This window comes from Hirundo rustica, chromosome 5, assembly GCF_015227805.2.
Source record: "Hirundo rustica isolate bHirRus1 chromosome 5, bHirRus1.pri.v3, whole genome shotgun sequence".
Classification (NCBI taxonomy): domain Eukaryota; kingdom Metazoa; phylum Chordata; class Aves; order Passeriformes; family Hirundinidae; genus Hirundo; species Hirundo rustica.
Genome location: NC_053454.1, coordinates 53,329,335 through 53,356,550, shown reverse-complemented (window position 1 = coordinate 53,356,550; position 27,216 = coordinate 53,329,335). Strand labels below are relative to the sequence as shown.

At 41.5% G+C, this 27,216-nt stretch overlaps 1 protein-coding gene across 20 annotated transcripts in view; it reads left to right on the top strand.

Moving 5' to 3' along the window:
- The first annotated feature begins 568 nt into the window (after window positions 1-568).
- The window catches only part of CCSER1 (coiled-coil serine rich protein 1), a 626,082-nt gene continuing 599,434 nt past the window's right edge, over window positions 569-27,216 (top strand). For 11 of the 20 annotated variants that reach the window (XM_040065133.2, XM_058420711.1, XM_058420712.1 and 8 more), the window contains exons 1-2: window positions 585-797; window positions 22,331-22,555. The gene's annotated coding sequence lies outside the window, so the exon portion shown is untranslated. Of the gene's footprint in view, window positions 798-22,330; window positions 22,556-22,906; window positions 23,007-27,216 lie in introns of those variants that run through there. The other 9 variants (XM_040065135.2, XM_058420707.1, XM_058420708.1 and 6 more) reach the window with 3 other exon arrangements.

Here is a 27,216-nt window from a genome sequence, read left to right as displayed (position 1 = left end):
TTAAACAGGGTCGTGCTTCAGGTGAGAAGAAGCCTCTGAGGCTTGCTTTTGTGCATAGAAGAGTTTTTTATTTTACCATTTCAGGACTGCTGTGGCCTGACCAAAGGAGGACAAGAAAAGGCTTATTATTTTCTTCTTTCTCTTTGTCTATAGGTGCAGTTGTACTATTTTTTTTTTTTTTTTTCCATTTAATGTGTGCAGAAAAGGTCTGCCTAAGTAGAACATCTCTGGCATTCATTGTCCCGTGCTTGTTAAGTCCTGTAACAAGCCTCAGGTGGAACGAAACAGAATGATCAGTCTTGGGAGAAATACACCACCTTTTTTCAGCTTGAGGTGCCTGGAAAAAGGCAGGAGATCAGTTGGTTTTCACCTTATAATGAGATTATTTTTAAATTTGTTTTCTGTTGTTTTTAATCGAAAATTAGTTTTAGTATTGGTTCTTTAAGGGCTCTAACGTTTTGATCACTGTCTTTACCAGTAACACATGGCTGCATCATGAGGTTTTAATTAACAATATATGCCAGCTGGAAGAGATCTTCCTTTTCTTCATTGCCTCATATCCTGTGCAGGAGAGGTGCCCTCTGTGAGTTAAGTGGTGGGTAGTCAGGGCAGGTACTTCTGTTCATACACACTTGTGCTCTCTGTGAGGTGAGGTCTAAGGAGAAGGTATGACGGAGTTGGGAAGAGGGACCCTGTGACTGCTCCCAGCACCCAGAAGCTACAGCTCTGAGCACCCAAGTGCTTTTTCTCCCTGCTCACAAAGTGTTTCTTTCGAAGGCTAAAGCAACAGTGCAGAGGTAAGTCCAGAGTGATGAAGAGAAAGTAGCTTCTTTAGCTGAGCAGAAAGGGAATAAGGGAGAGATGCTGAGTTTCCCTGCTTTTCCTGGAATGGGTTGTAACTGCAGCAAAATGACTACAGCAAATAGTCAGCCTTTCTGAAAGACAATTTTGCACTTATTTATCTGTATAAAATTGTTTCCAGTTTGGAGCATTTGCACAGTTGTCATGCAGGCTTGTGCTTATTTTCTGACTAGCCATTAGATTGGTAGACTGGGGAGATGTAAAATTTTATGCTAAATTCTCAACTTGATCCATAATATTCTGGTTATCATAACATCTAATTAGGAAAATGCAAAGTTAAAATGCATTCTTATTTAGGAGGATGGAAACAAGGATACAAAAGCAAACTAGAAAAGAACCAGTGAGAAGTGTTGTCCCTTAACATCCTAGCTCTATAAACTGCTTGTGAAATACAAGAGATAAATCTAGGTATTGGAAAGTCAGCTTAGACAACAGCTGTGCATTAAGAGATGCCTAAGCTCCTTTCTCTGCAGAAGCAATTAAAAGCCTTTCCCATGAAGTTAATACTATTAATATAGCTGTAGTAGATTTCAAAGTCTAGATCTTGAAAAAGTGCTTTATGTCAGCCACTAGTTGATCAAACAAATATTCCCAAGACAAAGCAGTGGGGAATTCGTGTCTTTTGGATCACAGGTATTTTAGCTGTTCCCATGCCCTATAATGCAAAGGAATAATAAGATGGCTGTTCTTTAATTCAGTTGTGTACCTATACAAAATACATTGGCTATGGAGAATGTATATATGTGTGTAGATTCTTGTATTTATTTGTATGCATCAATAGACACAATATTCAAGCAAGGGTCTTTGCCCCAGGGTCTCCTTACTTAGCTTGTCACTCCTTCCAGCAGAAGAGCTCTCCTAGCATTCAGGGGTTTGATGGATTCCTTTTCCCTTCCATGCTTCGTTTGCTCTCCTTCCCCAGGGTGTATGCACTGGGTGATGAAGTCTAAAATGAAGGATGTGCATGGCTTTCTGATCATGCTTGTGCAGAAAACTGACAATGAGAGGATGCTTGCTAGCTCTCTCTAAAGCTTCCTCCTTACTGTTCTGTATTTCAGATGTGCAATGCTACACCTATTAAGCTTTGTTTTAAAGATAGATTGTTTGGGGTAATGAAGCATCCTATTCCACAAAGCTAAGTGAAAGAAGTATCTATATCACACCTAGGGTAAAAAAGGGTGTTTTCTGCTGAGATATGTGTATCATATGATGGTGATGTAAATTCTTATTTATCAGATTCCATTTCTAGTAATGAAGGGCTCACTACTATCTATTATGCTTTTTGGGGAAGTTATTGCTCTCTTCCGAGATTATTTCTAGAGGGATATTATGAAATACAACATTGCTCTCTTATGAGATTATTTCTGCAGAGATACTATGAAATATAACTTACTGCCAAAGCAAAAACTGAACTTACAGAACACATGAAAACAGCTAGAATAGGTGAGGTCCAAGAAGTCAGCAAATAAAGTGTCACAGTGCATCTCTTCCCATATTCTGCTGAGGAGTCCTCAGATGTCAGAATTACTGTATTGCTGTGCTGCTAAAAGGCAAGGTTGCACTAGACCCTACCAGGCAGGGAAGGAATTTTTTTTTTTTTTTTTCCCAGTTGGTTTAAATTTTAGCTTATGAGCTGCTGCAGAAAATACTAACTCATTTAAAAATTCTGGACGACTTACCGTGTGTGGTGTCACCCACTTGTACCTATAGGGTTACAGTCTACTTTCCACAGGAGAGGTTGTTCAGCCTAACAGATTGATGACTGACAATAAAATATATACGTGTGGGCGTAATTATTTGGTCTTACTATTTTAAGATGACTTTCATGAGGTGACAACTTCATCGGAAAGAGAAGAGGGAGTTAGAAAAAAAAGGCCATTTGTTATATTGTGTTCATTTTGAAGCCTGTGGATCCACAGTCAGAAACAAAAAAAATAAACCAGTATATCAAGGAGAGGTACCGAGGGAGTGATTACTTCAGTGTTCCTGAAAATTGAGGGCCTGCCACAGGAATCCAGGGGGTTACTGATGTCAGCAAACTTGCCTCTCAGAGCACAGGGAATGTAAGCTGGGGACAGACATTGCCACTGCTGCCAAGTTGTTCTTTTGGAGGCTGGAAGGGAGTTTAGGTAGGAGCTAAGCAGCAAGCAGGAGGTTTTCCTACCAGGTGGCTGGACATTTTGATGATACTGGCTCTAAAAATCAAACTCTTTGTTTCGGGTGGTAAACAGCTCATAAAATTGAGTACCAAATATCTGCCCATGGTAGTGATCTATTAATGTAATATGTGAGAAGATATTCTTCTCTTTAGCCACAAGAAAAGAGGAAACAAAGTGTTAGAAGATGCTAGACTTGAATTAGGGCTGTAAATGTGTTTTGTGTGTTCTGTATATTAAGAGCAAGCATCTTTTGCCAATCTGAATGTAAAATTTTGACCTGGAGGGATTCTAAGTGATTCTTGGGAGACCCTCTCTGCAATCTATGAAACTATCAATGGAAGAGGTTAAAGCTTTTCTTTAGACTCTGCGTAGATATTTTGTCCTTTGACTTGGTAAGTCAGGATAGAAAGATTTAAGCATTAAAAATAAGGTCTTGTTATCAACTAGACTTAATTGGTACAATTAATGAGTTCAGTTAAATTCTCTAGGTTGTTTACATTGTGAAAATGTTTCCATTTGGTGATGGATCTGTGTTTTCCTGTTTTTTTTCTCATTTCCATCTCCTTTCTCTTGCAGAAAACATAGATTGTTTTCCCTCCCTAGCCCCCTGCCTATTGCATATGAAATGCATCTTGAAAAATGAATAACAAAGGTTGATGTATTCTGAGTAATCAAGAATGCTAATCATGAGTTTTAGTATTTACTTTTAAGAACAATTAGTCATTAGAACAAAAATGCCTGGAGGAAAAAAAATGGATTTTCCTTCATTTGACATCTTTAGATCTGGTTATATGTTTTACTGTTCAAGCAAAAGCTAGTTTTAATGCAGACATTTCTAGATTAGATTTTAATCTAGTCTAGTAAAGTACGTGAGCTCATACATGGCATTTATAAAAACACCTCTTAGGTAGAATTTAGACCTGTCAGTGGCAACATTTTTGCTCTTTCATCAGTGAAGGTAACCCCCAGATTACACTCTTGGAGAAGGATTAAATGCTGTTTCCTATTCTAATGAAAATAGTTGTCAGAAATGTGCAGTTATCTATTATCTACTGTGGTCAGTAAAAACTCATGAAAACCAATTATCTGTACTCAAGATTCAACGGGAAAATTTATCATGTGGAATGGCTTTGGCTAACACCGGAGGCTTTCCTGAGCTTGGGAACTAAAGGCTTTGTAACAAACTCTGAATTATGTTTTGCAGATCAGAAAGGATGATTTAACTGTGTTGCCTAGTTGAAATATTTTACTATTCCTTTGGCCTATCTGGGCAATTTTATTTACTTTCTTTATTGCTATGAAATTGTGCTCATCACACACAATGATGTGAGTATCTGATGGCTAAGATGGGGTGATGGGCATTTTAATGATACTTAGTGTTTGTCCCTGTGGAATGAGATGCAAAATCTCCTTTGTATTATGTCAGCACCGCTGTGTGTCACATTGTCACTACACTATTTCATGTGCTGTTGACCTCTCTGAGAGGGGGCAGAGGGGAGTCAGTGCTGAAATTCCCCATGTCCTTCAGTCTGTGCCAGTGCTGTGACAGCTTTGTGGAGAGGGAGGACTTGGGGAGTAGATCTTGAGCTACAGGATGTGAACATTTTTTAGTTTTCTTTTGTGTAGACAAGATGTGCGGTTTCTCTGCACATTTCTATCCAGCAATGCAGCCAGATTCGGGGTGATTATTTTTGTGCTTCTTTTCTATGCTGAATATCATCTGCTACTGAATGAACTGTGCTAAGGGAATTTTTGGTTTATCACAGGTTTAGCCGATGGCATCTATAGTTAGAGCTGACATGGTTCTTTATTGACTTGTAGACTAATTTCTAAATGTTTCAGGTGAAATAAATCCAAGCCATGTGAATGCATGTTCAGTGGGAGCTGGAAGAAAGTGCCTACTCCTGTATGATAGGCTGGAGCAGACTTGGGAAGACGCTGAGTGTGCTTTGGCAGAAGGGATGCAGCAGGTGCCTGGAGCACTTCTCCCTTTTGCACAGGGTTCCCTGCAGCAGAGAATGATCTCAAGCACAACATAGGTTCCCACTGATGAAGCAGCTTGCCACTGCAATTCTTACAGACCCAGTTCCTCCCTGTCATATGCATCTCAGGTGCAGACATAAAGCACCATCCAAAACCAAACCTCCCAGCTTTGGTCTCTAATACAAACACGAGTTCTGTAAAGCAAACAAACTTATGTTTCTCTAAACATTGCTAATGGGTGTTATCAGAATTCCCTCTGTGTGGGGACAGCGATTACAGGAAGAAGCAAGAAACGCTGCAGACTTGCATCTTCTGCGTCCAACCTCCTCCCTTGCAGCCTCCCAGCACCTCGTGCTGACAGTCTGTCTGTCAGGGTCTGTCTGTGACTCTTTCAAGGTGCCTCGTGTTGCTGGAGATCTGAGGGACAGCCTCTGGCTATGCCTGGGGTCATGCTTGAGGCAGAGCTGTTGTACAGTCTCCAAGCTTGGTCTCTGGGAGAGCCCTGGGGAAGTCTGATGTGATAAAGATGCAGTTTTAATTTTATTTTTTTTTAATCTCCTTGGAGAGTGCTGGGAGTTAGCTTGCTCTGGGAAGTCCATAAATGACTGACATTGCTAAAGAGGAGACTTCTGTTCAAAATGTGATGTTTTCCAGGCTCACTGTCATGTTCCCAAGCTGCTCTTGGGTAAGTCCAGAGTCAGGCAGCTCAGGATGGCTTACCCTGAGCTTGCTCTCATGGGTCCATATTTTATCCAGCTCTCTGCATCTGACAGTAGTTGTTCACATTGGTTTTCCCTACCAAACTGCCTTGCAGTGCTCTTGTAGCAAAGGTGGAGTAAGCACATCTAGAATTATCTATTGTTAGCGGGCACAGGGACTTCCAGACCTCTTATGTCTTCTTTTGATAAAAATGAAACTGTTCAGAAGTTTTCAATAAAGAAAAATTTACGGGGGAAAAAACCAAATTAGATGCAGTTTCTTATATTTTGGCTCCTGGTGACACTTTGAAAGGGCTTTTGTACCATTACTTCAACTTGCTCAGTCTGTATGATGGGATGTTTCCAACCTATGAGTGTGTGGGACTTCCTGAGTTAATAACATGGTGATCTAAACCTTGGCTGATTCTTTTATGCCATTTCCTACCCAGAAAGAGTAAAACCAGAGGAATTTTAACTTTTTGATGCTACTTTAATTCAATCTCTGCAAAATTGCCTGTCACAGAAGTATTTTTAAACATGAGGCAGTGTCTTTGTCCAGCTATAAACAGAGGTGTGAGTATCCCCTGTCCATGAAAACCACTGCCAATCCAGACCTCTGGACCCTTTTTTGTGCTTGGAACTACAAATCACAAATCGGACATCTGCACCCAACAGCTCATTTTTATAAGTATAGAATGGAGTGTAAATGGGTTAAGTGAGATACAGGCCCATCTTCTTACGTGCTTGAAATAACAGTAGAAGCAGTTGACTGCATTTTCTGTGGATACACTCGGTCTCATTTATGTGTTCTCTATTGGCAGTTGCTGCCCTGCTTTGCTAAAAAGATGAAATGCAAAAAATGTTCTGTCAAGTGTCATCTGATTTACAGTGGATAGTTTGTGAATGAAGACAAACTGTGGATTTTATGAAAAGAATATCGAGTAGAATGAATCCCAAGGATAAGCATTCATTTGTTTTGTGAATTTTATGTCTAAACCATAAATAGGGCATAACGATTTAAATCTCCCTTCTGAATTAATCTGATATGGCTCTGAAACTGATAGTTATGATATTTTCCTTTCAGTGCCTGCATGAGCACTGTCTTTATTGCCTATTGTGCTGTGCTATTATCTGGTGGCATTAATCTCTGCACTTTTAAAATAGTTTACCATGAATTCACTTGTCCTGTGATTTGCTTATGTGGAAAATCCATACACAGCTACAAAGGATAGCTGAGTCTGTTTATGAACCCTTAAGTGCACAGAGCTATTGGCAGTGTATTTTAATGCAGATGTTACTACTGTTGTTTATTCTATTACACTGTAATTAGGTTCCACAATTAATTTTAATTATTACTAACCTTACATTAACTTCCTAAATATCTCAGATATTAGCAATAAATACATATGGATAGATTGCAATCTGGAAAAAAATTAAGGTTTGAGCTTTCAGCAAAGTGACTTGAGAGGAACTATGGAACCACCTACCCACCTCCCCCCCCCAAAAAAAAAAAAAAAAAAGCGTGTGCAATATTTTACTATTTAACAGACGTGCAGATTAAAAAGAAAATCCTGGCACAAGGTACAGCCTTGCTCACCATGAGCTGGTATTGGAAATGTTGTTTTTTGTTGGTTTTTTTTTAAATGTGGACAAAACAGTAGATAGATGCAGCCACTGTTTTAAGATTATTTGAAGTTAGCTGAGCAATAAAGTTTCCACAGGGAAATGAGTGATGCTAAGTGCTAATGAAAATAAGGCTGGTACTTAAACTTTGCTAATGAGGCAATTGTCTAAAGTGTGGAGGCCAACACTAAAGCAGCAGAAAATTGGCAAAGAAGATGGAAACAAAACCCAAGGCGTTTAGCACAGCTTCTGTATTTGTAAGTTAGAATACAAAGCAGCTCCTACTTTGTTCAGGAATGGGAGGAGATACCAGGGCTTTGTTTTTTCTGCATTATCCCTGCCCGTTCCAGGCAGGCATAAAGGATGTTTCAGTGGGCCGGGCTGAAGGGGAGTGAATAAGGGTAGATGGTGAAAAAAACATCACCTCCTGGCACCTGCAGGAGAAGCCAAGGGCAGGTTTGTCTCTGAGAACCTCAAGTGTCAGGGAAAACCGAAGGAAGGGTGTCATCTCTCTTGCTCCTTCTAAACACCAGCCAAGTCAGTCCAACTGGTACAGTATTGGAGGCATTGAGAAGAATCTCAGTTGTTTAAGTTATTCTTGTATAGACTGAGGAAGCATGTGTATAATGTAATCATGCTGATGATTTAAAAAGAAACACCATTCTGAGATTCTTCTTGCATCTGCCTGAGCATTCGTCTTAAAAAAAAAAAATCTGTGTTATCTTTCTTCTTAATTTCCTCATGCTTCTTAATTTGCATGTCAAATAAAACCTCCCTGACTGATTTTGATGACACTGCAAGCCTTCAGCTCTGAAGACAATCAGTGTAAATTGTCACATGTTATCAGATAACCACTGACAAACTACCTAACCATGCGCTGCTTCACAGCCTAATGCGTAATGATTTTTCTCCTGAAATTAAGAAAAATCGAGATCACTACAAAACTGTGTCTTTTGTTTGGGAACACATTATGTACAGTGCTGGAAAATGAGAGGTCAGGGAACGTGACTGAGCTTCCTCTCCCTCTGCCCCTAAGGTCTATTTAGCCTTGAGACATTTACCATATGCCACAGATTATTTTAACTGTGAGTGCTCCATATCTTTATGGATGTGGAGCTACCACTGGGCTTTCACTGCCACTGGACTTTCAAGGTTACTTTTCTGAACCAGTCAAAGAATTATGCTGATATTGCAGACATGTCAATCCTGATCTTAGCATTGTTTTTCCTTTTTTTTTTATTTGGGGGGGGGGGGGGGAAGTATTTTGGGTTTTTGGGGTTGTGTTTTGGGTTTGTGGTGTGGGGGTTTGTTTGTTTGTTTGTTTGTTTCTCCAGGAGTAAATGTAAGTATCTGTGAACAGCCATTTGTTGCCTTGCAGTGTGAACTTGAGGCAGAGAGAGCAGTGTGTGTGTATATATTGCCTGGCAGGGGTTATGTCTTCCTTTAAACGATGGGAAATGTAGATATTGTATTTTCATATTAGGCACAATGAGCTTTAGAGATTAGTTTCTATCCAGTTATCCTATTTGGTGAGGTGAAGTGATCCTTACTAAAGGTATTTTTTCAGCAATATCATCGGAAATGTCATAGAAACCACCTCCTTATTGTTGGCAATTATTTTTCCCAGTGGAGTGACATCCTGGTCTTATATGACAAAACAATAGGAAGGTGCAAAATTGGTCTTGTCAGCTCCAATAGACTTGATTGAATGCACAGCAACAAAGAATAAATATATGTTTTGTTTACCTAGGATATTTCCTGTCTGTATCATAAGACAGCATTTCACTTTTCTTTATATTGTGGTTAGCATAAAGAAGGAAATATCTCAGATGTGCAATGCTGTTATTAGATGTTACCTGTAAACATGGATTTGCATTAGTTTGATGTGCTGATATAGCATTTGTTAGAATTTCTTTTCTCCTAAGAAAGACATGGTCAGAAAGAACTTCTTTTTCATAAATGGGGTTCGTGGGTGTGTGTTGTCATTACATGACATATCATTTAATATCATTTAACAAGGACTGAGAAAATGAAAGGTTATGTACGAGTTTTACTTCATTTGAAAGGTAAGCTTGAACTGCTTAAGTTTTGGTAACAAAAAAAACTACCGGAGCGAGAGCTTTTTGTCTGGCCTGCTCCCAGCATTTTCTGCAGGGCCTCCTTGTCTCGCTAGTCTGAGTGTGGCGTCACTTCCCCTTGGCTGGAGGGCTCATGGAGAGCCCGTCACATGAGGCTGGAGCAGTGTTCCTCAGCCATCCAGCTCTAGTACTCAGAGGGCCTTGTGGCCTTTATCTCTCAGCTGCAAAGGGGCCAGGGAACGACCCAAAAATAGTGTAAAATGTTTTCCAACGCGCTGCTGTCGTCGTGTGAATAGAACGCTGAGCTTGGTGTTGCGCATACGCCTCCTCTCCCAGTTGATGAGAAATTATTTGGGTGCCGGTAACATGCTGGTTGATAGGTGTGAGAGCATTGCTTAACAGCTCCTACCCACAGATGCTGGAAACGCAAATACACCTGAAATACTGCGGAGATCCACTGTGAAATTTTGTTTTGGGGGCTTGCCTCAGTTGCTGTCTTCAACCTGTGCCTCAGGGTGAAGGAAGAAGCGGCACAGTGAGAAATTGAGCTCTGACACCCTGTGTGAGATGGGTGCTTAGAGGAGGGGCAAGCACTGAGAGCCCATCACGGCAAAGCAGCCCCCCAGCCCCTGCCCTGGTGGGACCCTTCTCTCCTCTCCTCCCAGCACCTGGCTGTGCACTCAGCCTGGCCTCTCCCACGGGGATGGGAGGTGCTCCAGTCAGGGATGGTGTTCACTTTCCCAGCAGGTGGACAAACTTGAATGTCTGGTTCTGCCCTGGTTCACACGGTCTGTTCTTGCCAAAGACATCAAAGCACGTTTATTTCTGGCACAAGACTTGATACAGATTCCTGTGGCTGTGTGTAAGCAGGGCATGGATGGACTCTCTGACCATCACAATAACCCCAGATTCACCAAGATGTCAATGCCTCCCAACATACCTTTTGGGAAAACAGCCTTTCTTTTATCTAACAGACCAACTTTCTATGCCAATTAGTCTGTAACGAACAGAGACATCAAATTCTCTAGAATATTTGTTGTTTTTGTGGTTTTATGGATTAAGTAATCACAGATTTTCAGGCATCCGTGTGAAATAGTTGTGAAACAAGATGACCAACTGACTCATTTAATGTTATTCTGTAAAGCATGGCTTGATTCAGCTTTGAGTTTCAGCTGTGTCTAGCTGTTGTTACAACCAAGCTGTGAATCACTGTCCTTCGGTCGCTGATCCTTTTGGTGTTGCTTGGGATCTGTGACTAGAAAAAAACAGTTTGTCAAAGTTAGAAATTTCCTGTTGTTTGATCCTAACCCGTTGTAACTAATTATCTGTGTACCTACCATTCTAACGTTCAAATAGCTTTATTTGTTCATTTTTCTTACTTTCTTGAGATTTTTTTTTGCCAGCTTGTGAAGAGGCTGGTTAGTTTACAGCCTATCCCCCACAGCTCTCTATCACATCACAAGCTCTGTCATGTGTTAGGGTGACTGGCACTGAGTCATGCTTTTTTACTGTACCTGTACTGTATTTTTTTCTTCCATAATCAACTTTACTCATATTCTTTACTGCCTTTTCTTTATTCAGGTAATAATTCACATGCTAATGGGATTTTGTTTGAGCCTGTTTCTAGAAGACTAGCTCTTGGCTGAAGTTTGTCTATACTTTCTATTGTAAAGATCAGTTTAGATTTCAGTTTTGTGGCTTTGTTTTTTTTTTTTTTTTTTTTTACTAATAGATGACATGGGTAATCAGCAAGCAGTGTTCTTCTTAAAATCCCTTGTGAAAAACTGAGTAGGATGCCTGCACTATTTGCAGTAGTTTACCAGAGGTAAAAGCTATGTTAGAGCTGTCATGCTAAAGTCATTTAGCATTTTCTGCATTAATTTATGGCAGTTTCATAACTCTCCTTTGCCTCATGATTTCATCTGGTAATCCCCCTTTGACAGGGGCTGATTTCACATCTCAAAGGGTCCACAAACAAATGTCTGTCATGGTAAAGATGCTGCAGAGTGCTGCAGGGCTGGCAGAGTAGCCAGGGTGCCCAGAACCAGCATCTTGGGATTTCCAGTGTGTCTGAACGCTCACTGTGTGTTCAGTATTCAGGACTCTGTTGGGCATCCAGGCTCCTTTGAAAAAACATTAAGAAAGCCAAAGAAGGGGATCCTCTCAAACCAGGAAAAGCCATACTGGTTGTTACAGCTAGGAAGTGAATATTTATAGAAAGAACTGGAGTTTATGTATGCACCACCCTCTTCTTCCTTTGGGGTCCAAAGTGTGACCCTTTTCTGGGGTTTATGCTGAAATATGATATTAGGTAGGTAGATCTTTGAACGGCCCTGCTTTGAGCAGGGTTTGTACCAAGTGTCTTCCTGAGATCGCTTCTGACCTAAATACTTCCTGCCTAGGGGGAACTGGGTGGAGGGACATGGAACAACGTTGCCATGTTTCCAGTGGCTTGTGATTAAAGCAGCAGTATGCGAGAGACTCAAGTTCACGTTCTTGTCCTGCCTGTTTCACAAAAACATGAATCCCTCTGTTCTACTCCTCAAGGGGCTATCCTGACAAACAGGTTAATAGATACTTTGGAGAGCTCAGGTCTCCTTTGGGTTCTTCGTCTGGAGGAGGTTACCTTTGAGAAAGAGACACCCGGATGTTGGCTTCATAGGTTACAGCAATTCCCTGCAGATGCAAAAGACTGGGTCAATAAATGTGGAGCTATTCATGAAGTGTACACAGGGAAGAATGGGAAGTAGCTTTCCAATAGTGCTGGCTTGAAGGGGATCTGAGTGTGGTTCTCTGGCTTCACTGCACTAGTAGATGTTTTGGTATTTGCTACACCTTCAAAACCTTTCCAGCTCTTTGGGGAACATCCCTATATATCCTGTAAACTGCCTATCAATGTCAAAACCATGTTTGCAAAACATAGTAGCAGCCAGTCCAGTACTCAGGGGTAGCAGCAATTCCTGATTGTAGCTAAAAGGGTGCCCTCCCTTTTCCTGGCAAATCACACCCTTGGTGTGACCACCATGAGGTCCAGGTGGCTTTCTGCCTTTTTTTTTTTTTAAATATATTATTATTATTATTATTATTTTATTTTTTCCAAGAAAGAAAGTCTGATTCTACAGTATCAGGAAACTTCCTTCTATAAATACTGCAATTATGGACACAAATACATATTACAATAAGTGCTGAACATAATATTTTCTTTACTTGCTGGGTAAATACTAGAATCTGAGTGTCTAGAAAATATATGCTGCAGTAGGTGAGAGCATATCCCCACAATATGGTAAGATTGATCGAAATAATTCAATGTAAAACTCTAAACCTCTAGACAAATGCGTACATAAAATTCTGTTGATGTAATGGGTTTTCTACTGCAAAGAAAAATGTTTTGTTTGGATTTTTTTCCCTTCTGGTTTGCAGGAATAAAATATTTCAGTATGCATTAAGAACTATGCACCTTTAATTGTAAATCAATTGATTAGTTTACATGAAATACAAACCCAGTATTTTCAGGCATTTCTTTAGAATAAAAAGAACTCTTCTGCAAGAACAGTTTCAGCCCCCAGCTCAACTCACATTCTTAGCTCGATTAATATGAGGGAATTGAAATAAGTGAGTCTGGATCAAATCCAAGTCAAAATAAGACTGCAACAAACAAAATACTGAAGTCAAAGGTAATTTTCCAATTGATTTTGGTAGACACAGGGTATTAGAACCAAGAAAGATGCTGAAAAACCTGGTATTTCTGTTAACAGTGCTGTGCTGAAGATATACCTGCTTCAGATTTTGCCAGCTATTTTCTGTGCAGGGCATGCAGCAGGCTGGGAGAAAATGATTTAAGGATTTAAGGGCTGAAACTGTAAGGCAGCATCTTCTTAGTGGGCTAGTTATGGAATTCAAGACTCTAGAGCCAAAGTGGCTGCTCTAGGAATACACTGTTAAATACCTGATCACTCTTCTGATGAAACAACCCAGGTATTGCTACACTAGAGCACATCCAGTGGCGTTATTTCCCTCGCTGTGAAGAGAACCTGCGAGGTCCTTTTAGATAATTGGGTTGCTGGGCTTTTTCACACTAATTAAACAGAAAATGTTCTGAAGTGAAGTCAGGCACTCTCCCTGGCACGTTGCCATGTGGAGTGGTGCAGGGGCAGACGCACTCACAGCTCTCTTCACCGGCTACAGCGTACAGAAATGGGCAGGAAAAAAGACTGAGTGGAAAATGGCCTGTTCTGTGGAGATAGAAGTAATAGCAACATTAGCCCAATAAAATTCAACAGTGTGATTTTTATGTGGAGCTGTAATTATTTTCCACTAAAAGAGGTGCGGGAAGAGTACAAAGCCCGCGATTCCCATTGCTAGCAGCCTGCCTAGTAGAACGCCTGCCTCCTCCTCACTGCTTGTCACAGACACACATCAAACAATTGCATTAGCACTTCTGCTGCCTTTCTTCTCCCACCCTCTTTTTTCACACTGTTTAAGAGCTAAAGCAGAGTGGTGTTGATAGTTGAGCCTAACAGCGAGTTGTGTTTGAACACAGCTTATCCTATCAATGATAATTCAGAAATTTCTGCATGCATTTTGAAGGCAAGTTTAAGTAATTTTTAAAGATGCATGTCTCCATTTGCAAATAGTAAATAATTTGTTCTGTTTAGTGCTTCTCAAAGCATGTTTTTGTGGAAAAGCTTCCTGTGGAAAGCTGGAATGGGATGAAATTCTGCCTCTAATCACAGAGATGGGCTCTATGTATTTGTGGACTTAGAATATGTAGAGTTCTTAAAAAAACATTTTTATATCGTTTTTGCCTTTTCTAAAGTTAAAAGGCCGACATGACAGAAGAAAAAAGTTCAATACATCATCTTTATTGCCACCTTTACTACTGTGGGAGCAATTTTAAGGAATATGGCAGTTCCGTAACTCTAGGTACTTTCTGCAGACAGCTGCCTTTTTTTTTTTTTTTTTTTTTTCCTTGACATGTTTTCAACAGTTTTTGGATCAGGCCCCAAATATGTGTAATTAGCTTTTCATAAAAGCTATTAGAGTGTAATCGTCCTCCCATCTGGATTTTATGTTCTGGCTATTAATGCTACAGATGCTTTAAAATATGCAGCTCCAAGCCCTGCTCTGATCCTATTAGCTAAGGCCTAAATTCCATTTTATTTTCAAGGAGGCATGGAGAAATTCTTGGGATTTTAAAAATGTACTCACCTTACATAGGGGATTTGTTTAGTACTGTGGTTATAGATAATTCAGCTTGTGTTACGACTCTAGTCCTGCCCCTACTCAAATTATGAGGACCTTTGCCATCAAGTTCAGCATACACAAGTTTGTGCTCTTCACTTATGTATGAGCAAAATGCATGCACGTTTGCTTATTAACTTCCCTAGCAAGATGTCTCTTTGACTGAGTCAGTGTATCTTCTACAAGGCTTCAAGTGTTGTGGTCTTACACAATCAGATGATGATCATAATTTCTAAATAAAATATGTGGGCATAATTTGGTATTTTGAGTGGTCCCACTTTTGCAAGAGGAAATACAGATGCAAACGAAAGTGTAGTCTTGAAAAGAACATTCATTTCCGATGGAATATTTGTGGAAGTCTGTAGGAGTTAGTATCCAATTTCTGGTATTTTAATAGGATTTAGGTCCCTAGCCCCTATATGCTCTCCAGAATGTCTGACTTACTTATTCCACAAGATTTGCAATGAAGACCAGAATCCTGCTGGGCTGAATCACAGACCCAGTTACAATTCCTGCCTGAAAGAATCCTCTATATATTACTTCAAACACAGGTTTGTGCAAAAATGTCATATGCCTACATTAGAGAAAAAAATATTTTGTCTTTCTATAGTGTTATTTTTAATAATCATTTAATCAACTGAATTATCTAACACCATTATTTTTTTCAAAGATGAATTCAGTATCTTGGAATTAACTAAAGAACGTATGATTGCTCAGGTTTCATGGCAGGTATACAAATGTTTATTGAAGAGAGAAGCATTTAGGGACATAAATCCAGGCTGGTTGTTGAGGCATAACTTACTGTTGCCCTTGGGAGGGAAAAACACACTGCACTTGTGTGTGTGTGTTAATGAGCAGATATTTAATATACTGGCACGTTTTACTTGCTGCGACACTCAGGCTTTCGTTTTCCATTTTTATTTAATGTCAGCTCCAAGGGCACTAAGATGCCTGTGGTCTAGGTACAGATGTGTTAAAGTAATCTGTAAAACTGAACACTAAATAGAACTAGTAAGTATCAGTGTTTATTTTATAACTATTCTCTACATGTGTCTCAGAAGGATCCTATTTATTGTCTGTATATGGTTCGAGGATTGTCATGATAAATATAAAAGTATACTCAGGGAAGAGTAAATATGGGAGGGACATGAAAGTCAGAAAATACTGTCACGTGTGAATTATTGTCACTATATATTAGTGAAATAAGTTTTGTGTTCTAAACCATTTTTCTTACTTGTGAAGGGTATCTATTTGGTAATGTTTGGGCACTGCTGAACTCCACCAATTTCTGGTACCTTTCTACAGGCATTCTCTATGCTTCTGCATCTACTAAAGCTTTTGAAATCCACACTACTGAAAATGTGTCTATTTAATGGCAGTTACCACATTTATGTGACTATAAATAGCATAAATTAAGAAATTACCCAGGGTGATATTAACAGACCTTTCTGGTGTCATCCTTCAGGTCATTTAAACTGATCACCCACCGAATAGAAACTTCTCCAGGAGAAGTGCAGTAGGGAGCTCCGGTGCCTTTTGCTGAACACCAGACTTGCCCTGTTAACATAGATCCCCTTTTCCAGATGCATGTTTCCTAGGAAGGGATATGTGCTTTAGGGACCTGAGCCAAACTAAAATCCTGTTCAAGTATTCAGTGCATGAGGCAACACTCAGCATTTCTATATTTGGGGAAGTGTGCTGGTTTTTTTTCTCCTACTGACCATGGTAGAGCTATACATCACAGGTGCTTGAGATGTTCATAAAAATAATACTGTGTAATAATAGAGCATGCAATAGAGTAATAAATATCTTTTAGTATGTAAGACAAAACCTAATAAATTCATTAAACAGATGAGATTTCCAGCCCCTAGCAGCAGACATTGCACTTAAATCAAAATCACAACATGCATTTGTCTGCTTTTGATAGACTTGGAAATAGACTTTAAAATGAGATGTCTGAATAAAGAAACTGCCCTTGCTTTCATAAATACTAAGTATGAAGCTAGGCATAATAGACATGGAGGTGGAAATGGAGGCATCTTAGCATGTCTTTGTGTCTCAGTTTGATTGCACATTGTGAGGCCCGGTGGCTCGATGCCCTCTCTCCTTGAGCCTTGTGATGACGCCAGCCAGTGCAGTGGAAAGCAAACCCTTGCCCCCCCGAAAAAGCAATGGTGACCATCCAAGTTCAGCTCTCCAAATTCTTGCCAATGTGACCACTGCATGGTAGATATAGAGATAATGCATGCTAGAACCCAGAAGTGACTGCACATTTATTTCTAGTCTGTTTTTCAGGTAGATATCTATTCCTGAACACCTAGCTGAAAGGCTGTGTGGCAGAACATCAGTAACTGAATGAGCTTACAATTTTTTCTGGGTGTTGCCAAGATGCAGGTTATCAATCATACAAGCCAGCTGAGGAATATAGAATTCATGACATATTCTTCTGATTTCAGCATTAATTCTTAGACCAATATTTTAAGGCTGTCTACATGTTCTTACTAGGAGACAATATATTTTTTTTTTAATTTACCAAGCTAAAGGAGTTAGGTAAATGTTTTCTCTTCTGTGAAGTCTGTATCAGTTGATAGGCACATGAAGAATATTGGCATTTCAGCGGAGAAGTTAAAAGGACAGCAGTAGAAAAGAAAAGGAGAATTTGGGAAGGTAGTCCTGGAAAAGCAGCTTTGCTCTGTGTGGGTGAATGGTACCGAGCAAACCCAGTGGTATAGAGTGTCTGCAACAATAGGCTAAGGGCCCTGAAGCCCATTTCTGCTGAAAGCCTTTCCAGTAACTGGTCTTTTAGGTGTTAGTCTATGTAACATGTGTGCAACTTACATGTTTTGGTGTATTAATGTTTATAGCTGGATATTCTCCATTCCTCTGTGTAATCTCAGGTGATGTCTATCTCTTTTTTTTTTTTTTTTTTGGTCTTGTCTATGGTCTTTCGTCTGCAAACAGAGAAGTTGCTGCTCACTAAACACAAGAGGGAAACTTTAATAATTCCATGCTAACTGAGCAACTTGAGGTGCTGTTTCAGCCCAAGGCAAACCGAATTAATGAGACTTAAATGCAGAATTTGCTCAGTCCCCCCAGGTTTACTGGTACTGAAGAAAGCTCCTGCTGTGATGATATATTGGAGTCACAGATACCATAAAATGTAGCACATATTATTCTTTTTTAATCCCCTATTTTCTGGTACAGAATACCACCCTCAGACTGTTTTCAATGCTAGCACTCTATTACAAATAGAAATACAGTTTTCCCTTTCAGCGGATTTCCTTCCTTTTCTTATTTTGTACAATGGATAAATAACGAGGCTGGAAAGATTGCTTTTCAACTTCAATTTTGCCAAACATGTGAATGTTATAAAAAATAATTGTTTAAAAAAACCCTAGACTAACCAGAATACTTCCACAATTTAAGTAAGATTACGGAGATGAACAGATGATTTACAAATAAACCCTGGTAGCTTGCAGAACCAAAATATTTTGTCATGGGGATCCTCCAAGTGGAAGAGCTCAGAATGAAAAGCAAAACTGCATTCATGCAGACTTCCGTTGTTCAAGCAAAAAGGCACAGAAAGGCACAAGACAGCCGTTGGAGGCTTTTATTAGCTGCTGTTTGTGAAAATACAATGCTCAAGTCCTTTAGGTTTATGTATCCATGCGGAGCTTTGGGAATGACAACGGAGAACCAGAAGTTTGCTCACTTACTTCAGGATTAGACCCTCAGCCAGCATGCACAGATTTTACTGGGGAAATATGCCTCGGAGTTAGAAGCATTATTTTCTTCACCAAGGCGGTTTTGCCAGTGAAACACTGAACTAAATGAACAAAACTTCATTCTCCAGTTATGGCATGTTTCTCTATGGACATATAAACAAACTTTACCACTAATCTAATGGTGGCAAAGTTTGTTTATATGAATATAAAATTTATATTTATATGAATATCAGAGCTGATAAGATTTTTATGCTTTTGATTATACTGATAACGGTAAAGCAAGAAACTAGTATATTGACAGTGTTTGAAATCAGATGAGCTAGAAAAATATATTCACAAAGCTGGTTTATTAAAAGGAAATATTTTTGCTGCTCTTCTGTGGTTATACATTCACTGGTATCACAATTTCCAACAATGAGCAATGATAATATCTGCATTAACTGTTTGAAAGGAAATAGTAAAGCCAGAATAGATGAGCTGTTCTAACAGACTAAACAAGAAGAAAAGTACAGGTATGGGGATTGATCCTTTTTTTTTAGTGCCAAACTGGAGATTTTTCATCCGAGATAAATCCGTGACAATTATCTCACCACTGGGAGTCAAATAACCTTTATTTGTTCAATTTACTAAACTGAATTTTGAAGTGTGAGGAGCATTTATCTTTTTGGATGAATAGAAATTCTGTGTTCCTAGTTGTAATTGTTCTTTCTGGCTTCAGTAGTGAAGGTGGTTATAGTTCTAGAAAGTGATGTCATTTTTGCCATCGGTGCTGAGGGAGCTGAGAGACAGAGTATAAATCAATTGTTTGAAAGTGGGGAACAAAATGCATGGACCTTAATTCAAAAACTGCTTCAGATTATCATTATTTTATGCTTAACTAAAGTAGACTTCAACTTCCTTTGAGCATGATCCTTGCTATGTTAGCATGATACGATAACTTGCTATGTTAGCATGATACAATAACTTCCATGTTAGCATGATAGAATTCATAGCTTTTAACAAACTGACTGGTTTCAATATTTACTCAGTACATTACACATAAACAGAACAGCAAGGGAAAGGTCACTCGATTAATCCTTGATCTGACGGTGTAAGTGGATATGATTGTATGCAATACAAAACCAATACATATTGATTAGTGTGACAATGCCTCACTGAACAGATGTCTCTTGGAAGGACAGTGGAAGCAGTCTGGTACATGAGGCCTCCTTTGTCCTTTCCACTGATGGTAAGGTAAAACAGGACCTGACCAGAGTGCTCCATGTTCAGCATGGTATGACAACACCCCTAATGCCAACCTGGCTCAAACAGTACTGTAAGGGAAAAACATTTAGTGAAATCCATGCATCCCCTGGACCTCCCAAGGCGTCTCAGCATAACCCAGTGCCAAGGTGAGGTTGTTCTCCCAGCCTGTGGTCATGAGTCAGTGCTTGGCATACTTAGCTGACCTCCAGAACTGGTTCTTTTCAGGGGCATAAAATGTTCATACAAACCAAAAATTAGTCTGGTTTACCTGCAAGGACTGTTTATAGCTCTGGACAGACCCAAAATTCATGCAGTTAGGATCACTTAAGACAGACAACCACTGCATGTTGGGTCGATTGAGTAAGGCAGACTAGTGTTTCTCTGTGCCCAAGACTTTTCTCAAGAAAAAAAGACATGCTTGCTTGGTCAAGGGCTGAGGCCTTGAAGAAGGTTACACAGGGATACATACTCAACCCTGACAGACAAAGCTTTTGAAATCAATTTGATCTGACATGTCTCAACTTCCCCTGTGCCTGCCTATGCTGGATCCATACACATAGAAACAAAACCACAAAGGGATAAAAGTGTGAGAAACATGAATCCCTCTTATTTTTTGGAAGGAGATGGCCTCAGGCATGGGGATAATGTGAAATCCTTGGTCAGGCAGCAAGGAATGAATGTCAACAGAGAGAATACAAAGAGCAGACAGATGATGCATGGGAATCAGACGTAATAGTTGCAATGACCTAACTGACATGCATCTCAGTCAATGAGAATGTCTTGATCCTGGTAAATCTGCACCTCTGAATATGAAATTTCCTTTAAAGGCTTTGTTGTGCTAGCAAAACCTAAGGAAGATTTTGGTGAAACACCCTGACATAGCTTCAAAGAGAGGCTTTCTGCTGAAGTCACCAGGGCCACACCAGTAGGAAACCAGAGGGAAAAGAGAATTAGGCTACATGTGCTTGGGGAGATCTGGGGTGTGTTGATCACAAATGTTCCTCCTCTAGTAAGTCCTATAGCTATCTGCTGGACCCTCAAGTAGCAAACCTACTTCACCTCAGGAAGTGCTCAATGGTTAAGCTTACAACCATGTTTAGGCTGTTTTTTTTTGTCTCTCCTAGTCCCTAAAATTTGGAAAAGGTGACATTGTTCCATACAACCTCTACCTGCTGTCTCTGTTGTTTGTTTGTCTGTGTCACTGGACTGATCAAAGCCTTGACAGCTTCACTGTAAGCATCACTCATGAGTGTATCTGGAAATTCTGGTTAATGACAGGGGCTTTTTTGCCCTTTCAGGGCAACAGAGAGAGGAAAGAGAACTGAAAAAAAAGAGAACTGAGAGAAACTGGAGAGACAGAGTTAACCATTATGAGGCTCTGTCAATCTGCTGAATACAAGGATGAAAGAGGGTAGGGAGGTAGAGTTCAAAAATCATGCAAGACTCCTAGGAGATGCTTGATTCAGCAAAACAGAGATTGCTCTGCCTCTACAATCAAGGCTGACTCAGCTTAACCAAGTGGCTAAGTAGGCCCATAATTTCACTTGTGACAAATACCCTCCTCTTCATTGAGACAACTCATGGCGATGAAGTTGCTTAAATACTTTGTAGGTTGTGAACCACCTCTCAGTAAAGTCATCTAGCTACTGCATATTTGTGCTTGAAATTCCCAAATTGTGAAGGTAGATAGTTTCAATAATGAACACTCTTGGGGCTGTGTCATATGAGATCTTTTGCCTTTTAAATGCAGATGATAAGTTACTAAAAATGTTTCTCTCCACATAGCATTTTTTTGCCATGCTGCATATGCCAAACTTTCCTCTGTGACTATAAAGTATTTTATGTGGTTTAGGTTTATTATCTGGCCCAAGAAGAAAGAGGAACGCCTTCAGATTTGGTTATCACATTTTATTGAACAATCTTGTGAATATGTTGAACAGATTGACACTTCTATTTAAATATAATTAGGTATGGTGAACTCACTTGTTTGAAAGTTTAGTTTTGTGAAGACTTATTTATAAGCATTCAGTTTCTTGTTGGTTTCATGCCAAGTATGAAACTGACTTCTGCACTCTCACACAACTATTCAGAATTTCAGTGAAACCTCATTGTTGCTGTAAGTTTATAAATATATTTTGTCAAAATCTATTTTACTCAAAGTTCAACACTCTTTGATTCCATTCTGGATCTGCGTTTTTCTGTAGCGTAGTAGTTGAGAGCTTTTTGGGCTGCGGTTGCAGCGTGAGCACTGATGTTACGGAATGACACGCTTTATTCCTGTTTAGACTGAAGATTGCGAAGTCAATGTGCCAGGAGTTTTATGCATGTTTATTTTTGGTATGAGGGGATAGGTAATGTCTCTGCAGTCTATCACTTTTGAGTCATCACTAATTTTACTCAATTGTTCTTAATGAGGCAAGGTAGCTCACTTTGGTGGGTGATGCAGGAGAGATTCTGTATAAATCAGCAAAAAAACCCCAAAACCCAGGATATGAAAATTCAGTCATATTCCTTAAATATTAGTCGCAGAGAATACAGCTATTTATTTGTTTTACCTTACCCTTCTGAATTGAATAAGGAACTTAGTTCATTACATCTAAACGCCATGTAATTGACCTCTGCCTCACCCGATATTCCAGGGAAAACATTCCTGCTCCTAGACCGGTGCACCCGAGACCGGTCCTCGGTGCGCTGCTGTTTCCTTATTCCCTCCCTAGGACCAGCAATGCACCGGGCCGGCCACGGAGCAACTGGGAAATGATTGCAAAACGCATCTCTGGAAAAGAGGACGAGGAAGTGAAATCAGAGGGCTCCGCCGCCCTTCGGGAAAGGGGAACACACGTACAAACCCCTGAGCAGATGGTGACTGTAAACACACCGGAGCGGAGCCGAGTGGCTCCCGGAGGGAACTCGGACTTTCTCCTCTCTCCCGAGGAGGCCGGGTGAGCTGCTCCGCCCGGGGACACGCGGCCAGACGCGGGGAAGCGCGCACGCAGCCGGCCCACCCGCACGGGCACACGCTCGCTCATCGTCCCTTGCCCACCCAGAGAGCGGGGCAGCCCCGCTCCGCGCCGCGGGAACACGCGCCCCGCACCGGCACACGCGCGAAGCGCCGCCCCGGACCGCCCCCGCATCCCTCCCTCCGCTCCCGCCGCCCTCCCTCCTCCCCGCCCGCCGCACACACGCACACACACACACACGCCGGCCGCAACATGACGGGCGGGTGGACGGACTGACAGACCGGGGCGCCGCCGCTCCGCACGGATTATTCTCCCCGCGCCGGGGCGACCCAGCGGGGCGGGGGTGGTGCCGCTGCCGCGCCGCGCTGCCAGGAGGGTCCCAGCCCCCGCCGGCAAACGGCGAGCGCGTCGGGCGCTGGAGGAGCCCGGCCAGGTAACGCGTCCCTCCCGGGCGGTATCGCCGGGCAGAGCCGGGCCAGGCCGCGGGGCGCCGCCGAGTCCCCGGCGTGCGGGTGCCCCGGGGCGGCGGGGCCGCGTCGCCCCGCTCGGCAGGTGCCGAGGCGATCCGGCGGGTGTCGCCCCGGGGCGCGGGCGGCCGCCCCTGCCTCGGCCTCGCCTTCCCCGCCCGCGGGGCGGCGGCCGCCGGGCGCCCTGCGCCGACCCGCGGCGCGGCTGCGGCGGTGGGGGCGGCGGAGGATCCGGGCTGCCGGTGCCGCAGCTCCGCGCTGATCCCCGGCAGCCGCGCTCCGGTAGCGCCGGGCATTTGCGAGGGCGGGCGGGCGGCTCGGGGACAGCGGCACCGGCGTCTTTGTGGCGGGGCGGCCGGGGCTCGGCGCCCGCAGGTGTCGGCCGGGGCAGAGGCAGCGCCGGCGGGGCCGCGGTGGCCTGGGGGCATCGCTGCGCTCGTCGGGCCCGGCCTGAGGGGGGCACGGCGCGGGCAGCCGGTGCCCGGCGGCTGAACCTCGCTGGCCGTCGCTCCGGCCTCGCTGCTGCAGGTGACGGGTAAGAAATCGCATCCTTTTTTTGTTTTTTTTTGGCGTTCGTTCTTTCCGTTTTCTCCCCCTTTCCCTCCGCGTGTGTATGTTAGGCAATCTGAAATTAACCTGTGAAAACGACAAGAAGTGGTTTCAGTAAACGGGAATGGGTAGGGCCCGCTCGCTGGCGGTCATGTGTGACCCTTGCCATGGATTTGGAGGCAGGAGCTGGAGGACGCTGCATGTGCTTTCCAAAATTGCATGGCAAGCTTAAAAACTGGAGCAGATGGTGATGGTAGTGCTTATTATGGAAGAGGTTCGTGGGAATCTTTTATTTTCTCTAGACAGTTTTTGTGTTGCTCCTCCTAGCTGAATAGGTTGTCTTTGACTTTCGGTAAGGAGGGGATGTTGCTGTAAGTTGTTCTGCAAAGGAACGGGGTAATTTTGCTTTTCCTCAGAGAAGGGATCCCCCCGCCCTCCCAGCTTTATGTCTCTGTCTCTCCTTTGGGATTGACAGCAGTAAGTGTCTTGGCATGGACAAACTCAGTGTGCTTTATTTTCTTATTGCACACCTTTGTAGTTGAATGTAACTAGAGAGGAGACTTAGAGTGTTCTGTTAGCTTTTTCTATGCCAGATGTGTTTTTCTGTCTCGTATATATTGCAGTTGAAGTGTTAAACTCTCAGGGGGCACGGAGGTGGGGATGTGAGGCAAGGTCTGCTAGTTACTTCAAACAATTCTCCTTGCTCATACTTAAGAAGGAGAGAAAGGAACATGTTGTAAAAGCAGCTGAGGAATATATAAAAGTGAAATATTAATGAACTGAAAAAGCTCAGATAGCAAAGACGTTGTGCCTAATCATTCAGGGGGGTTCTTGTCCTTTTTACAACTCTTGGTTGTATGCGTGCCTGCACTACAAATGCAGTTGGTATAAAGGATGGTAACATTTGTATTTAGTTGGAAGTAGCAGTACGTTTTGGGGTTTTTTTGGCATTAGTGATCATCTCTGGATTAGCCTCCTTTAACTGGATTTTTGAGGCTGCTGTAAGAAAGGGAATTATTACAGAAACAGTAAAAAAACATTTCAAGAATGTTTTCTTGGAAATGTAAATGAGAAGGGCTGACTCAGACCTGGAATAACCCAGAGGAACAACTAATCTTGGAAAGTCCTCTTAGAGACATTGTGGTGACGACTGAGATATTATTCATCTCTGGCATCCCAGATAACAACATCCCGTAAAGCACTGTCTCAGGAGAAGGTAATAATACACAGCTGTCCAGGATCTGCTGAAAGTGAGATATAGAAGCAAGGGATATTTTCTGTGAACTGAGGTTCCTTTACCTCTTTGAGTCTGGAGTGCGGTGGTCCCTGTTAGTTTGATTAACTTCCCCAGTTTGGCTTGAAAGGAAACTATGTGCAGGAAGCTTTCTACCACAGTTTGGTGAGGGAATTTAGTTAAGTGGGAAAGTCAGCTCACAGGGTGAAGACTTGTAACCCTGGCTCTAATCCTTGGCAGGACTTTTTGGAGTAGCTGGTGGCTTGAGTCAGGCCTGCCTTCTGGAGAGCTCCGTGCAGGCCTGGGTAGGGTGAAAGATATGGGGAGTTGTACAGGAAGGATGACCTGTAACAGCATGTAGAGCACATACCGTGTCTGACTTAGACGAGTAAATGTTTGGTTTTTAAGTCCGTTAGTAACAGAAGATGCTGAAAAGCATTTTGTATTCTCAGGTCTGTGCATGTGGTTATATGAGAGCATGGTCTCCTGTGCTGTATAAGCTGTGTGTGGTTGGATTTCTCCTTTTTGATTCAAGCCTAATGTCACATGAGCCCTTGAAATTGACATTGAAGAAGTTAGATTTGGCAATGTTTTGGAGCTTTTTTTGCTAGGGTGTTTCATAAACCAAAAGAAAGATGTAGAGAAGTTGCTCCATTGGGAAAAATGCTCACTCTTCCATGAAAGTTCATGGAAGATACTGTTTCTTAGTTGGATTAGCCCATCTGGAGTACTGAAAAGAGTAATGTCCACTGTATGTTTTTTTATGATGTTGGGAACTACACAGATGCGAGTAAGTTACTGAGAAAAGCATTTTGTAAAATTAAACTCAGTGATAGTTTTTAAGAATCATAAATCTACCTATGTATTCTAGAACCATGGCACTTTGATAGTGTTTAATTGGATTGTTTTCACTGTATATTTGGAGGCCTCCTGATAAAAGGAGGCTGTGGATTATCCCTCCCTTGAGGCAAGGGAAGAAGTGAATGTTGCCCTGTGGTTTGTCTGAGGTTGAATGATACTACTAAAACACAACATGAAATAACATAACATTCATGTGTCAGTGAACATATCAATGGAAGGGAAACCTTACAAACACTTAGTCAAATTGAACAGCTACAAGCTTGTTGTGGTGTAGAGCTCTGTCTTCTAGAAGTTACTCTTTGTTGTGAGATTTAGTGCCTCAGATCTTTCCCTTGGGAATAGTTTTGCTGCAATTGGAGGGGCTCATCACCAGGTGGGAGGGAGGGAGGGAGGGAAACAAAAGGAAATACACACATAAATAATGGCAAGTAGGGGCTGGGTTTGTTTCCTGAAAAATGACTGCAGTTTCCTCAGGTTTTTCTTTCAGTATTGCCTTTATTTGGCAGTTTTCTGTAGTGACAGTAAATTGGGTTACCTTGATAAAATAAATATGCTTTTGTAGTAGACTTTAGCTATTGAGTGTACTGGTTGTGTGAGACGGCACGTAAAATTATAGAACTTGCAAGTACCTAAATTGTGTATTGTCATTTGTACTGGTAACGTATCGTATATATTCCTGTGCTTTAGCAGGGAACTGTAAGTTTAAGAGTAGTTTAAGAGTATGGAAGATGCAGCTGTATATTTTACAGGTATCAGTATTAAACCTCTATGGCTATTTGCTGGTTAAATATGTGGTTACTTTTACTTACTGCTTGTTGACTTGTTCTCAGTGTGCTGCATCGTGGGGTATGTCGCTTAGATAATGCAAACTCACTCCATGACTGAAGGCTCTAGTATCATTTGTCTATTGTAGGGCAGTGAAGGGATAATAATAGTAATAATAATAATAATAGTAGTAATAATGCTTTCTGTGAAGTCAGCTGCCTTTACATGAAATGTGACTGTAGAGGATAGTCGGTTTATAGTAAGCAAAAATAAGCTGCAGGCAGTAAGTAAAAGTAGTGAAGTCCTAGATGTGGAAGAAGCAAGATTTTTGTTAAATGTGCACTCTAGTCTTCTCGTGTGTGTTTTGTAATTCTTCACAAAATTAAAACCACACTGTTGAGAGGGATTACCAGATCTGAGTGATGATAGGTTTTTTTTCCAAACATTGTATGTTGCCTGTACATGGTGCTCTGTTTCTGCCCTGATTATTGCTATGAAGACCCACACAGTGTTGAGGTATGGATGTGTAGTTCTTTCCTCATACATGGGACATTGAAGCAGTGATGTGTGGAAGTCACACAGTTGATCTGTGATAAAGACAGTTCAACTGGAATGTGCATGCCAAGTCCCACAGTCTTATCTTAATGGATTAACTGTGTTTATATCGTTTGTTTGATAACTTGGCATAGATGTGGAAACTTCTTACAGATCCAATTACAGGATTGTGTATAAAGTTGTGCAGCATTTTCTCAATACAGACTAATTAC